This window comes from Ambystoma mexicanum, chromosome 1p, assembly GCF_040938575.1.
Source record: "Ambystoma mexicanum isolate Mex_15411 chromosome 1p, UKY_AmexF1_1, whole genome shotgun sequence".
Lineage (NCBI taxonomy): Eukaryota > Metazoa > Chordata > Amphibia > Caudata > Ambystomatidae > Ambystoma > Ambystoma mexicanum.
The window spans coordinates 497,199,951-497,212,360 of NC_090921.1; the positions used below are offsets into that span (position 1 = coordinate 497,199,951).

Below are 12,410 nucleotides of genomic sequence, written 5' to 3' on the forward strand. Positions count from 1 at the left end.
AGAAAGGGAAGAAAACGAGAAAGCTCAGTTAGAGGGCGCAGGCAGTTTCTCGAATGATTTGAGTGTAGAGAAAGCAGTAAAATGGTCAGACTTCAAGGACCGTAAAGAAAAAACACCAGAACTGACACCATACACTAAGCGACCACAAGAATGGTCGCACAGTGCAGGGGATGTATCTCCGCCTTATGTAAACAGATTAAGGTCACTACCGGGACCGAGACAAATGGGTGAGACTAGCCCAACTTGGAAGACACAAAGCATAGGTGGGTATGATTATGAATCAGGGTTTTTACAATTCCCATTACTAGAGAAAGGGGCGGGGGAGGACAACCACAATATATTCCATGGTCACAAATAGACAAGGATAATTTATAATGTAAATTACCTAATGGATTTATGAGTTAGAAAGAATGACACCAGGAATGGCGTTAGCTATAGGTGACCTAAAAGGCCTTCTAGCAGCCATCCTAGGAGCGAGGGCTGACGACACCTGGAAGCAAGCACAACACACAATAGCGTGCCATTCAATAATTGCAGAGCCGATGTATGGCGAGCGCTCAGAGTACATTATTCCGATACATCAGATATGGGTGCCATCATTACTAGAAGATGGGCAAGGATGTTGCCTTTATTCAAGATATTCAAGAGAGTTGATGTCTCGAGACGAGGGAAATGTGGGATTAAAACGGTGGCATTATTTGACCACATTTTATATCAGGGACTGCCTGAGCCTGTGCAAAGGCAGATGAAAAAATAGGTAGGGATGGAACAAAGCCATGGCAAGAAATACAATTGACTATTGTGCACCATTGCCGATTGTTACAAGAGAGAATAAGAAGAAAGCCAAGAGTAGAAAACAGGAGGAAGCGAAGTTAGCTGAGAAATAAATTGTCAAAACTAGCCATAGAGGGACCATTATTGACCAGTAATGAGGGTGTGGCGACACAAGAGATGCAACAAGTGCAGCAAAGTAATGTAGTATACCTTATGGATCAGAGTGGGTACCATTTTTGGCCAAGAGGAAAGGGGAAAGGGGAATGGTCCCAGGGGAGGACGACGAGGTGGATTTTAGAACCCTCAGGGAGGAGGCTGTAATGGTGGACAGCCACAACAATGTTGGAATTGTGGGAGGTTGGGGCATATAGCCAGAACATGTAGCAGTAGAGGGGGTATGCAGCAAAATTGGCAAGCTCCAAGGAGAGGGGGGGGATAGGCTATGTTCCACAATATAATACAGACCCACAGGAGTATTATGCCCAAGATCACACGCAGAATTGGGCACGTGCGCCGCAACCACAGCAAGTTCCATTACAAATGGAATCACCATGAGGGCAACCAAACCAAGTTCCTATGCAAGCCCAACAGATACAGACCCAGCAGGCACAGACACAACATGGCATGGTACCACACTGGAACACAAATGCAGGATCACCGCAAACACCAGCAACAAAACTGGGTAGTGTGATCGTGGTAGGAGGAAATCCCCTCCTTTCACAGGTACAGGGATTCATTTATATCCACAACAGGACACCCACAGAGCGACCAATGTGTTCAGTACTATCAGGGACCCCCACCCCTCGACCCCCAAGAGGAACCAAGAGTCAAGGGAACGATAGGAGGCAAGACATTTTCGTTCCTTGTACACACTGGAGCAACATGATCCTTTGTCCGGGTGGGAAAATACAGAGTCAGGCATTGTCATGAACGTGCAGAGATTTTCTGAGTTTTGTTCCTTTTACAGACAAATTACCAATCTCTACAGGAGAACACGATATGTTGATGCCCTTATTATATTCTCAGCAGACACCAGTTAACCTACTAGGACGCCACTTTATGACAAAACTTAACATGACAATATCTTTTACCGACAAGGGACTGGTGTGTTCCACTCCAGGGATATATTCTATGTGAACACATTTATATTAGCCTTTACAGGCCAGAAAACATTATGATGAGTCCCTTTAGATTCAGAAGAATTTTTTCTATGGAGTGACTGCTTTATTATTGTGGTTACCTAGGTTGATGAGTAAAATATTGAGAATACCTCAAAAGCTTTTTGTTTAGACCAGAAATACCCATGGATAACGAAGGACATGTTATTCCTTTAGAGTTAGAAGCAGCAGTGGTCAGAGGAAAGAGTGGTTGTCCACGGAACAGATGAGGGGAGAGGATGGAGAGCAGTGATAGCCCTGAGTGGAGGATATAGGTTGACAGATTAAGAGCTTTTTAGGGCTAATTATTCTGATGATGAATTACTATTTTTCATAAATCTCACCTATTGGATTAAAGTATAGAATAGAGAAATACCACATATAATGGCGATGGCAAAAAAAACCTGTCATTTCTGCAGGAAGATGGATTTGGAGAAAGTGCCAAATATTTTATGGACCACCAGTCCATATGACATAGGCCCATTGAAAGGAGTAGGAGCAGTTAAAAATCAAGCTTAAACCAGGAGCAATTTTGCCACGAGCAAAATAATATCTCTTGTCCCGAGAAGTGGATAAAGGAATATTGGGGCCATCTGAGTTACAATATAACACGGGTGTGTACCCAGTGAAGAAATTAACTGGGGGGTTGTGGAGATTTATTCAGGATATTCATCCCCTAAACAATATTGTTGAAGCAGAGTTTCCTTTAGTTCCAAATTCTGCCACAATATTATGTAATATACGATCTAAGGCTAAATATTTTACAGTAATCGATCTAAAAAATGCATTATTCTCAATTCCCATCCATAAGGACTGGCAAGATTGGACTTAAATATCTGCCTGAAACATACTTGTTTGCTCCAAGAGTACTGGGACTCTGCATCAATCTTTAACAGGGTCCTTCAGATGGACCTGGGTAATGTACAGCTCGAGAGTATGATAATTCAGAACGTAAATGACATATTGGTGTGCAGTGAGACAGAGGAATGGTGCAGGGAAGACCCAGTGTGACTCATGACCATATTAGTGGAGAAAGGATACAAAGTGGGTAAAGAAAAGTTACACTATTGTCAGGTAGAGGTCCTGTAAATAGGACAGCTAATCTCTCAAGAGGGGAGAAAAGTGACGCCTGAAAGAGCAGAAGCAATTCTGAAGACTTCAGAACCTAAAACAGTGAGGGGAAATGCAACCGTTTTTAGGCCTATGCAACTAAGGTAGGGTCTGAGTTTTTGATACAGCACATATATTCGACCACTGTTAAAGACTTATAGAAGCACAGGTAGACAAATGTAAGATACAATGGACAGATGAAATGACTGATGGATTTGAGGAATTAAAAAAGGCAATTAGTACAGCCCCTGTACAAGGAATCCCCGACTATCATGAAGAATTTTACTTATTTTCTCATTAAAATGGAGAATTCAGGATAGCAGTTATCACACAGAAAATGAAATTAGGACATGCACACAAACCATTGGCTTATTACAGTGGGCGTTTGGATCCAGTTATGAGGGAGCATTACCCTTGCGAAAAAACCGCAACTGCTGCTGCATTTGCAATTGAAAAAGCTTCAAGTATTACAAGGGGGTGTTCAGTAACATTCGTTGAGCAAGCATTATTTTCCTTTCTAGAGAATCCCAAAAGTACACTGACCACACAAAGAGCATCAGGGTACAAGGAAATTATCTCAAACCCAGCAAAGAAAACTGCTAGATTCAGAATAGTGAATCAAGCAACATTTATAGCTGAAGCAGTAGGGGAGGAGGATTTTGTACATGACTGCACAACGTATACGGATATTTATGATATTAACCGTTTTAGAGAAAATGCTCAGGGGGGAAGAGTGGTGGAGGGGGAAGGTCTTATTGAGGGTTCTTCAAAATTTGATCACACTACTGGCAAAAGGCATACTGGGACAGCAGTAGTAAAGCTGAATAGAGAGGGTGAAAAGTATTTACAAGCATGAGATTGCCTTCGCATTGCTCAGCACAGGCTGCAGAATTAGTGACGCCTATCACCACACTTCAAAGATATGAGGATGAGGAAGTGACAGTGTACTCTGACTCCGCCTATGTGATGTCAACTGGGCACGCATGTTTGTCACGCGAGAAAAGGAGGGCTTCCTCCGCGCAGCCGACACTCCAATGCAACATGTGGCCCTATTGGATAAGCTTATTGTGGCATTAAGACTCCCACTGACTATTGCAATTGTGAAATGTGCAGTGGGATGCTGGAAATGCATCGGAGGGACAGGGCCTCCGTATCCTTGTCCTTTACAGTTTTTATCGTGTGTTCAGTCGTGTTTTCCACACAGGAGTTCATGTGGGACTCCTGGCGGTACAGCTCTCTCCTTTGGTTTGGTGTACAGGCCCATGGGATACCCTTATGGCACCCATGTGTGGGGGTACAACCCTGTGCCTCTAGTGTATGTTTTTGGGCACCTCTGTGTGGCCCACAGAGCAGGGTATGGGCTGGTGGCAGCTCCATGCTGATTTTGACAGGTGCTCTGAGTATCCTCCATTTTGGGATACCCAGGCCCTGCCATTGGAATCTGATAGAAAACAAGATGGCCCCTGTGGCCTCTTGCTTTCTATTGCCCGTTACCTTGTTTTCCCAAAGTACTGGGAAGCCCTGACTCTGTCCCTTCTCCCCGACTGGCTGTTGGGTGGAAGTTCCATATATGGTGTTGTTGTGAAGTCCAGGCCGGACTGGCTGGAGCCTTCCCAGTGACTTATGTTGGGGGTACACCCTGTGGGTGGGACCTGGGTAAATGGAGTGTGTGACCAATATACACTTCTTGTTGTGGATGTCTGGTTTCTGGTGTTTGACACAATGACCGAGACAGCCCTGCTCGAAACTGGTATGAATGCAGTGTGGAGTGTTGAATGGCTGGGTACTTCTCTCCAGACACTCACAACAAGTTGTGTATTGGGACAAGTGAATGGCCTGAATGCACTATGCACCGGATTGGCTTCCTGACTGCATGAATGAATGAATGAATGAATGCCCTTCTGACCCTTTGGTTGCCTGAGTGTGAACCAGCAGAATGAATGGGAGATCAACTAGTATATCTGGGGGCCTCTCACTGCTAGAATTCGTTTTCAGAAGCTGAAGAGAAACTGGAGTTGAAACTGAAGCTTAACCTTTAAGCACTGCTGGAAGCGAAGTCTTGCTGCTGCTCTACTTAGTCGATCTGAAAGCTGCTGCGTCTCCAAGGACTGACCCAGAGAGGACCTGGTAGGGCGCTCTCTTCCTGAGCTACGAGGGACCATCGTGCACCAGCTGATCTTTGCCAAAGCTCCCTGGTAGACAGACCTATGACAGGCTGCTGACCGGAGATTGGGACTGCCGCAGAATCATAAAGAGAAGCACCCGGACACTGTCTTCCACCACCGTCACTGACCGGAGCCGCTGTGCTCCCTTTGCCCAAGTAACATTTGATCCAAGGACGCTCTCGCCTACACTGTCGACCGCTTTGTCCCGTTGGAGAAAGTCGAGGCCGCTGATGCGCCAAGGAGCATCCGCCAGTGGGTTTCCCTCCACCCGATGACCGTAGAGACGTTGGACGACTTGAAACCCTTGCTGGGCCACAGTTCTTCACAATCTCTTTGCGGTCCTGAACTATCAACATCGAGGTGCCCCGCACACCTCTTCCTTACAGGACGCCAACGCTCCAGTCATTGCCGAGCACTGCTAGGAACGAAGCTGCCACCTCTCCGTCATTGTTCACCCTTTTCTTCATGGGATCTCGACGGTCCGTGGCTCCGGCCTTAAAGGGAGCCGCTCAAGAAGAATCTGTCGATGACCTGATGACGAACTCTGCTATTCCAGGTATATTGGGGTTGTGGAACTATCTTAAAAGGAAATAAGACTTCTAGAACAATATATGGACTGGGCTTGTGATATATCTTTTCTTTACAGGTTGCCCAGGTGGGGGGATCTCCACACAGAACTGTGTCTAGTGGTAGGGGCCAGTATACTGCCAATTGTTTTAACCAACTGCTTTTCCTCCTATGTCTATTGTTGGTTACCTTTATTAATTGATTTGTGTGACATTTAACCATAGTACAGTTGATGCACTTTAATGGAATCTAATAATAATTGTGGTACCACGTATAACTGTATATATTTGCCATTGCATATTTACTGAGCACAAAGTGAGTTATTATGCTTGTGTACATAACCTTGGACTTAATTATATAAAGACTGTGTTTTAACTAATACAGTGTGTGGACATTCCTTTGTGGGGGCTTGGGGATTACACTGTACTTAAGAACCAGTCTGCATCACCTCCTTAGAAGCTAGGCCTTGATTGCTCGTCCATTGCTACCTTATAGAGAATCTTGGCTGGGGTCCTCTATGCCTGTCCTCTACCATATAGAAAGCAGAAGCACAGACCACACCCCCTCCAGTTTTTACATGCAGCGCATACTAAAAGAACAGAGGTAATTTCTTGTGGAAATGAAACCGCAGACTTAGAAGCCAAAAAGACTGCATTTTCACAAATATCTCTGATTTTGAAGTAAGAAGTGTTAAGCGAATGACAGGACGATGCATGTTGGTAAAGGAGGGCTTTAACATATTGTCTATTGTTCAGTTAATTGAAATACAAGGAGGTCGATCTGCATAAGAGGAGCCTGATTTAGGGAGAAAATAGGGGTGTGCTTTATCCCACACTGAAGCAATCTGGAGGCAGGATAGCACTGGAAAGCCAGTTATGCCTCTAGTATTATTGAGGGTAGCGCTAGGTCAGCTTCACTACCCCATGCATATGACTCGAGAGAGTCTTGGCTGCTACAATTGCAGAAGATTGATTTTCACCAAATTTGTTTTAACACGTGGCACAGTTCATTGTGAAATGCATCGTGTGCCAGAAATGTATTGCACACTTTGCGAACAGTGAGAGGAGCAATTGCTGGACCCAATGGCCCATTTCACAATAACATATAGATTATATTTATATACTGCTGACATTCAACGGTTATAGGTACATGCTGGTAGTGGTATGTCCCTTTTATAGATGGATCGAAGCAGGTGCACGTACACACCACAATGTCAAATGTGCCGCCAAGTTCTTTGTGCATAGAGGTGTTTCCAAGATTGGTTGCGTGCAAAGTGCTGTGGTCTGATATGGACCGCATTTTGTAAGTGAACTATTTGAGCAAGTAACTCTTATTTGGTATAAAACACAAGCTCTCTTTTGCCTATCATCCATGGGTGAATGGGATTTGTGAGTGATTAAACTGACTCCTTAAAGAGAGGATAGCGAAGAATTTTTTTTTGTAACATTTATTTTTAAATACAACAGATTACATTTCAAATTGAAGCTCAGCAGTTCATACAGATAAAAACACATCATTGTAGTCATGAAGCACACCCTATATAATCCGTGCACAATTTATCAATGTGTCCATTTTCCTCTATGGCCAACCTCCAGTAATATTGGCCAGTGGCCGCAACGGCTGTCGAATATGCCCGGAACGCAGCCCAGATGTTGCTCTGTTAGGGGCAACGCACTCACATACAGTTCCTCTTTTTCCTGAGCCCAGGTCAAAGCCACCACCCGGGTGGGTTTTTATCTTTGCATTTCATCAAAATACATTTCTTGGCCATCAAATATGCCATATTTACAAAAGCTCGATATCTCCTGTTCGGAAGATCAGCCCACATGCCAAAGAGTACACTAAGCAGGGATCGCTCCAGCAGAAGGTTCACCACCCTGACCTGCGTATCCAAGACGTCACCCCAAAATCCTTTAAGGAAAAACATCCCCAGAACATATGCAATTGATCAGCTTGGGCTGACCGGGTTCTTGGCCAAATATGACTCCCAGATTAGTCTAGCAGGGGTGTAGTATAGTCTATTCAATAGTTTAAATTGCATGAAATTAAACTTGAAGCTCAGGGAAATTCATTCATGTCCATTGGGCGTCCGACAGTTCCATACCCATTTCCTCTGACCATTTCCGTCATGCCCGGGAGATGGGGGCGAGGGGGAGGTCAATTTTGTCCAACACCATTTTATGACAAGTGGAAGGATAGGTCTGAAGGATCTGGAGTGGGCTATATATGCCAGCTCTGCACACTCGGGGGGAGGAGGGGGTTTCATTCGGATATCCTGGCCATCGGGCAGTCACTGCAGCTCGAATCCTATAGTACTGAAACAGTTTGCCGGCGGTACCTGTGTCCAGGGAACCACGTAGTGGACATGATTAATTTCCCTTCCGGGTATAGTTCTGCCAGTGCTCTGTAGCCCAAATGTTCCCACATTAAATTCACTGCACCATCCCACATAGGCTCCAGTTCGGGGAGCCTCCACAGTGAAAGCCACCAATAGTATGGTTGGTCCGTCCCTGTAAAGGTAAAGATAGCTCACCAAGCCTTGATGGTGGTGGCAACTGGGTCCTATGGGCAACTGTCTTTGTATAGTTGATCAAGAAGAAGTGTCCTAAGACCTGCATGACCCGCTGCCAGTTTTTCTAGCTTAACATGGGGTGGGGCAGTTCCCCCTCATCCCCCCCCCATTCCAGTATGAGGCAAACTAGTCTGGACAGCTACCCAGTATAGTTCTATGTGAGGTGCCAGAAAGCCCCCTTTCTCATAGGAAAAGGTCATCTCAGTCCACTTTTTTTGGATCGCCCCTGAATGCTACAGGAATTGTGCAAGCAGCCACTGTAACCTAGCAAGTTAAGGTTTACCTGTCCAGAGTGGAACATTAATGAGCATGTACAGGATTTTAGGTAAGAGTATAATTTTCATCAGGGAGAGTTTAGAGGCAGCAGAGAGCGGGAGGGTTTCCATCCATTAAACCTATCATTTACATATGTTGTGGCTGACTCCTTTATCTTGCAGTAGGGAGGGTCCCGTTCTGGATATCACTACCCCCAAGAATTTAATGTGGTCCGTTGACCACCGAAGGGGGAAGGCACAGAGGCTTTTGCGCCTTATTCATCAGCAGGAAGATAGCTGACTTAGTCAAATTGATGGTGAAGCCAGAGAATTCTCTGATTCGCTTGATATCATTAAGTATCAGATCTATGTTGGTATTGAGGTCTCTAACGTACAGCAGTACATCATCGGCGTACAATTAAATGATCTCAGGGGGGACCAGCCAGCCGGATGTCACGCTGTATGGCGATACCTTGTATAGTCCGCCATTGGTTCGATAGCGAGGGCGAACAGGAATGGGGAGAAGGGGCAGCCTTACCATGTGCCTCTTTCCAGGGGGATACTGTTTGGATACACATCTGTTGCCCAGTACCCTAGCTAGTGGCTGTGTATATAATAATTCAATTATCATATCATGTTTGGTCCCACCCCCATCTTGTAACGCACCAACAGCAGATATTCCCAGGATACCATATGGAAGGCTTTTGGGCATCAATAGTCTCTGCAACTACATCAGCCTTGGGATCTACCCTAGCCGGAATATAGAATCGACATCGAATATGGATTGCTGTGCATCTACCAGGGACAAATCCAGCCTGGTCGCTATGGATGTGGTAAGGCATCAAAGGGAGTAAACGGTTAGCTAGAACTTTGGCGTAAATCGTGGTGTCACAATTCATAAGTGAAAGGGGTCTATAAAATCCACACTTGTTTCTCTGCTTGTCCGGCTTCAGAAGTACTGTGAGCATGGCTTCTTTAATCGACTGAGGCAGCAGAGCATTGTGAAACAATTCCTCCCAAAACTGTAGGGGGCTGGGCCCTCCACCCCCATCATGGCCCTGTATTCCTGGTAGAATTCTGCTGTAAGGCCGTCAGAACCGGGAGCCTTACCGTTGAGCAGATACGCAATAACTGCTGAGATTTCTTCTAATGAAATTGGGGCCTCAAGTCCCTCGCTTGCCTGGTCATTAAGGCATGAGATTGGAACATCTTCCAGTAACCTGTATATTGCCTGTACCCCCTGAGCTGGCTCAGCAGTATACAAGGATCTATAGAATTCGCGAAAGGTCTTGACCACGTCCAAATCCACCTATCTGAGGATAACATGTTCATCCAGAATGCAGTCTACTTGGGTCTGCCCCCTCTCAGTTCTTACCAGTTTCGCCAGTGTCCTGCCAGGTCTATCCTCTTCCCCGTATCTCCTAGCTGCCGGTGGGTGGGAGAAATAGCAAATTTCCCCTCTGGGCTTATACCCCAAATTGTTCAAGTTCAGATCGTATTTGAGATAACACTTGGGGATCGGGTGAGTATGCATACTCAGTTTTCAGCCTCTTCAGTGTGGACTCATACCCCTGTAGGTCTCTCGTAATACATTTAAGTACTCCAGCCTTCCTTGATATTGCCATGCCTCTGATGTACACCTTGAAGGCTTGCCATCTGGTGCCCAAGGTTGTGGCGTTCACAGTGTTGCAAGCAAAGGTGGTCTCAATAACAGCCCTTATATCAGCTCGAAAGACTATCTTTTAATGCTTACGGTTTAAATCTCCAGGCAAAGCCTGATGTGGTCGGCCTGTCCATCCTCAATGTTAGTGTCACCGGAGAGTGGTCGGACAACGTGCAGGCTTTGATATCAACATCCAGTACTCTCCCCATAAGTGAACTGGAGACCTGGAACATGCTAATCCGGGAGGCCACATGGGTTGAGGAATAAAAAGTGTACTCCTTTACCTGGGGGTGTGCTAGGCACCACGCATCCCAGAGGGCCAGTGATAGTATATGCGCTAGCAGGCGGCATGCGTCTCTAGATTGGTGCCTGGGTGCCGCACTCCTATGCAGTATGCGGTTAAGAATCCGGTTCATATACCCCCTCTCCCACACTATATGTACTTCGTAATATCCAGACAGAACCCCCTTGAAAAGGTCAAAGAACTTGGGGGGGAGTCCACGTTGGGGCCATATGCGCTTGTCAGTAATACTTCTACTCCCTCAAGGACACAGTGAATCACTGCGTACCTCCTCCTGGTCGATGTGCACCTTTTTCTCTACAAATTTCAGGGATTTGTGTTTATGCATCATGACCTCCCTGGACTGCGAGGAGTACTAGGTAAAGTATCTGTTCTTTCCCCAGGAGGGGGCAATACTACAGCATATTCCTTCTTTGGCATGCGTTTCTTGCAAGAAAAGGGTATTTGCCTTATGTCGGATTGCGTAGGCCATCATTTTCCATGTTTTGGTATAGTTCCTCAGCACACGAATATTCCAGCACAGTACTCTCACTTGTTGTGCCTTAACCTATGTATTTCAATGTGACTTACATTGTGCTCTCACAAAGCTTAACATCTGTGTAATTCCAAACTGTGAAATCTGAGCAAACTACTGACAATACATTTTCTGACCCCATCCCCCCCAACCCCTGCACCAATAAATCGTGCAACAAGCGCACCAGCAAAACTTGGGACCTCTTATATCCATAAAACCTACAACCCCTCTCTACCCCCACTGCCCCCCCCCAGCCAATAGTGTATAGTACTCTCTCCTCAATCCCCCTATCGGTGCCAAATGAGGCCCCGGGGGGGTTGCGTTCCCCAACTTACACAAAGCAACTGTAATGGGGCTTACTGTTGCTGCAAGGCAAATAATGCTTAAGGAGGGACATCACATCCCTTGTACTTCAAGTATTGTGGCAGCGGGTGTACATAATATTGCTGCTAATAACACATACTATAACATGAGAAATTTGGGAGCAATATGGAAGATGGAAATCATTTAGTCAGGTATATTGCCTTTGGCCAGGCCCAACACAGGGCCAGTAATCGGGATCTGGGCTTCAATAAACCTCACGGCCTCACTTGGAACAGTAAATAAGTAAAAGTTGCTGGGAATAGCATGGCATATTGTATGTTTCGGTCCCGCTGGATTTTCTTGACAAATCCCCCCACTCCCCAAGAACCGACGGCGCTAATATTGCAATGGTAGTGAGAAGTCGGGAAAAATACTGATAATTTGGGATCCCAGTCTCATTTCTTTTTTTCCCCCTGGCCAGGCGCAGTAGTTGGTCTCCATCATGGTAGCTCAAGATTTTCGCTATAATAGGTCTAGGAAAGTCACCAGGTTTGGGTATGGAAGCCAGGGTACGGTGGGTGCATACCACAGCAAGAAATGGGGACGGTCTGGTGTCCCAAAAGGTCTTTAAGTAAGTTCTCCACCGCTGATTACATGCTTACGGTCACTACGTCCTCTGGGACTCCGACTATGCGGATATTGTTCCTTGGTGAACGCGACTCCAAGCTATTGCATTTGTTTTTAACCAGTTTCATGTCCTTGGTGAGGGCAGCCATAGTGTCCGGGAGCACATGCACGTCGTCTTCAGTGATGCCTATCCTCGGCTCAGCCTCAGTGATCTGGACCCCCTCCTGTGCTAATTGTGACCGCATGGATGCCAAAATCACTGTTATGTTGTCTAGTTTCTCATGCACAGCAGCAAACTCTTTAGCCATGGCCTCCATCATATTTGTTAGATCAGTTGAAGGTGCTTGTGTTGGGGGTGAAGGGGGCAGGTCAGGCTGGGCCAGGTCCAACGGTCCCTGCTACT

At 45.9% G+C, this 12,410-nt stretch overlaps 1 protein-coding gene across 1 annotated transcript in view; it reads right to left on the reverse strand.

The window, feature by feature from the left end:
- TNFAIP8L1 (TNF alpha induced protein 8 like 1) overlaps positions 1-12,410 on the reverse strand; it is a 214,907-nt gene that overhangs the window by 10,384 nt on the left and 192,113 nt on the right. The window lies entirely within an intron of this gene.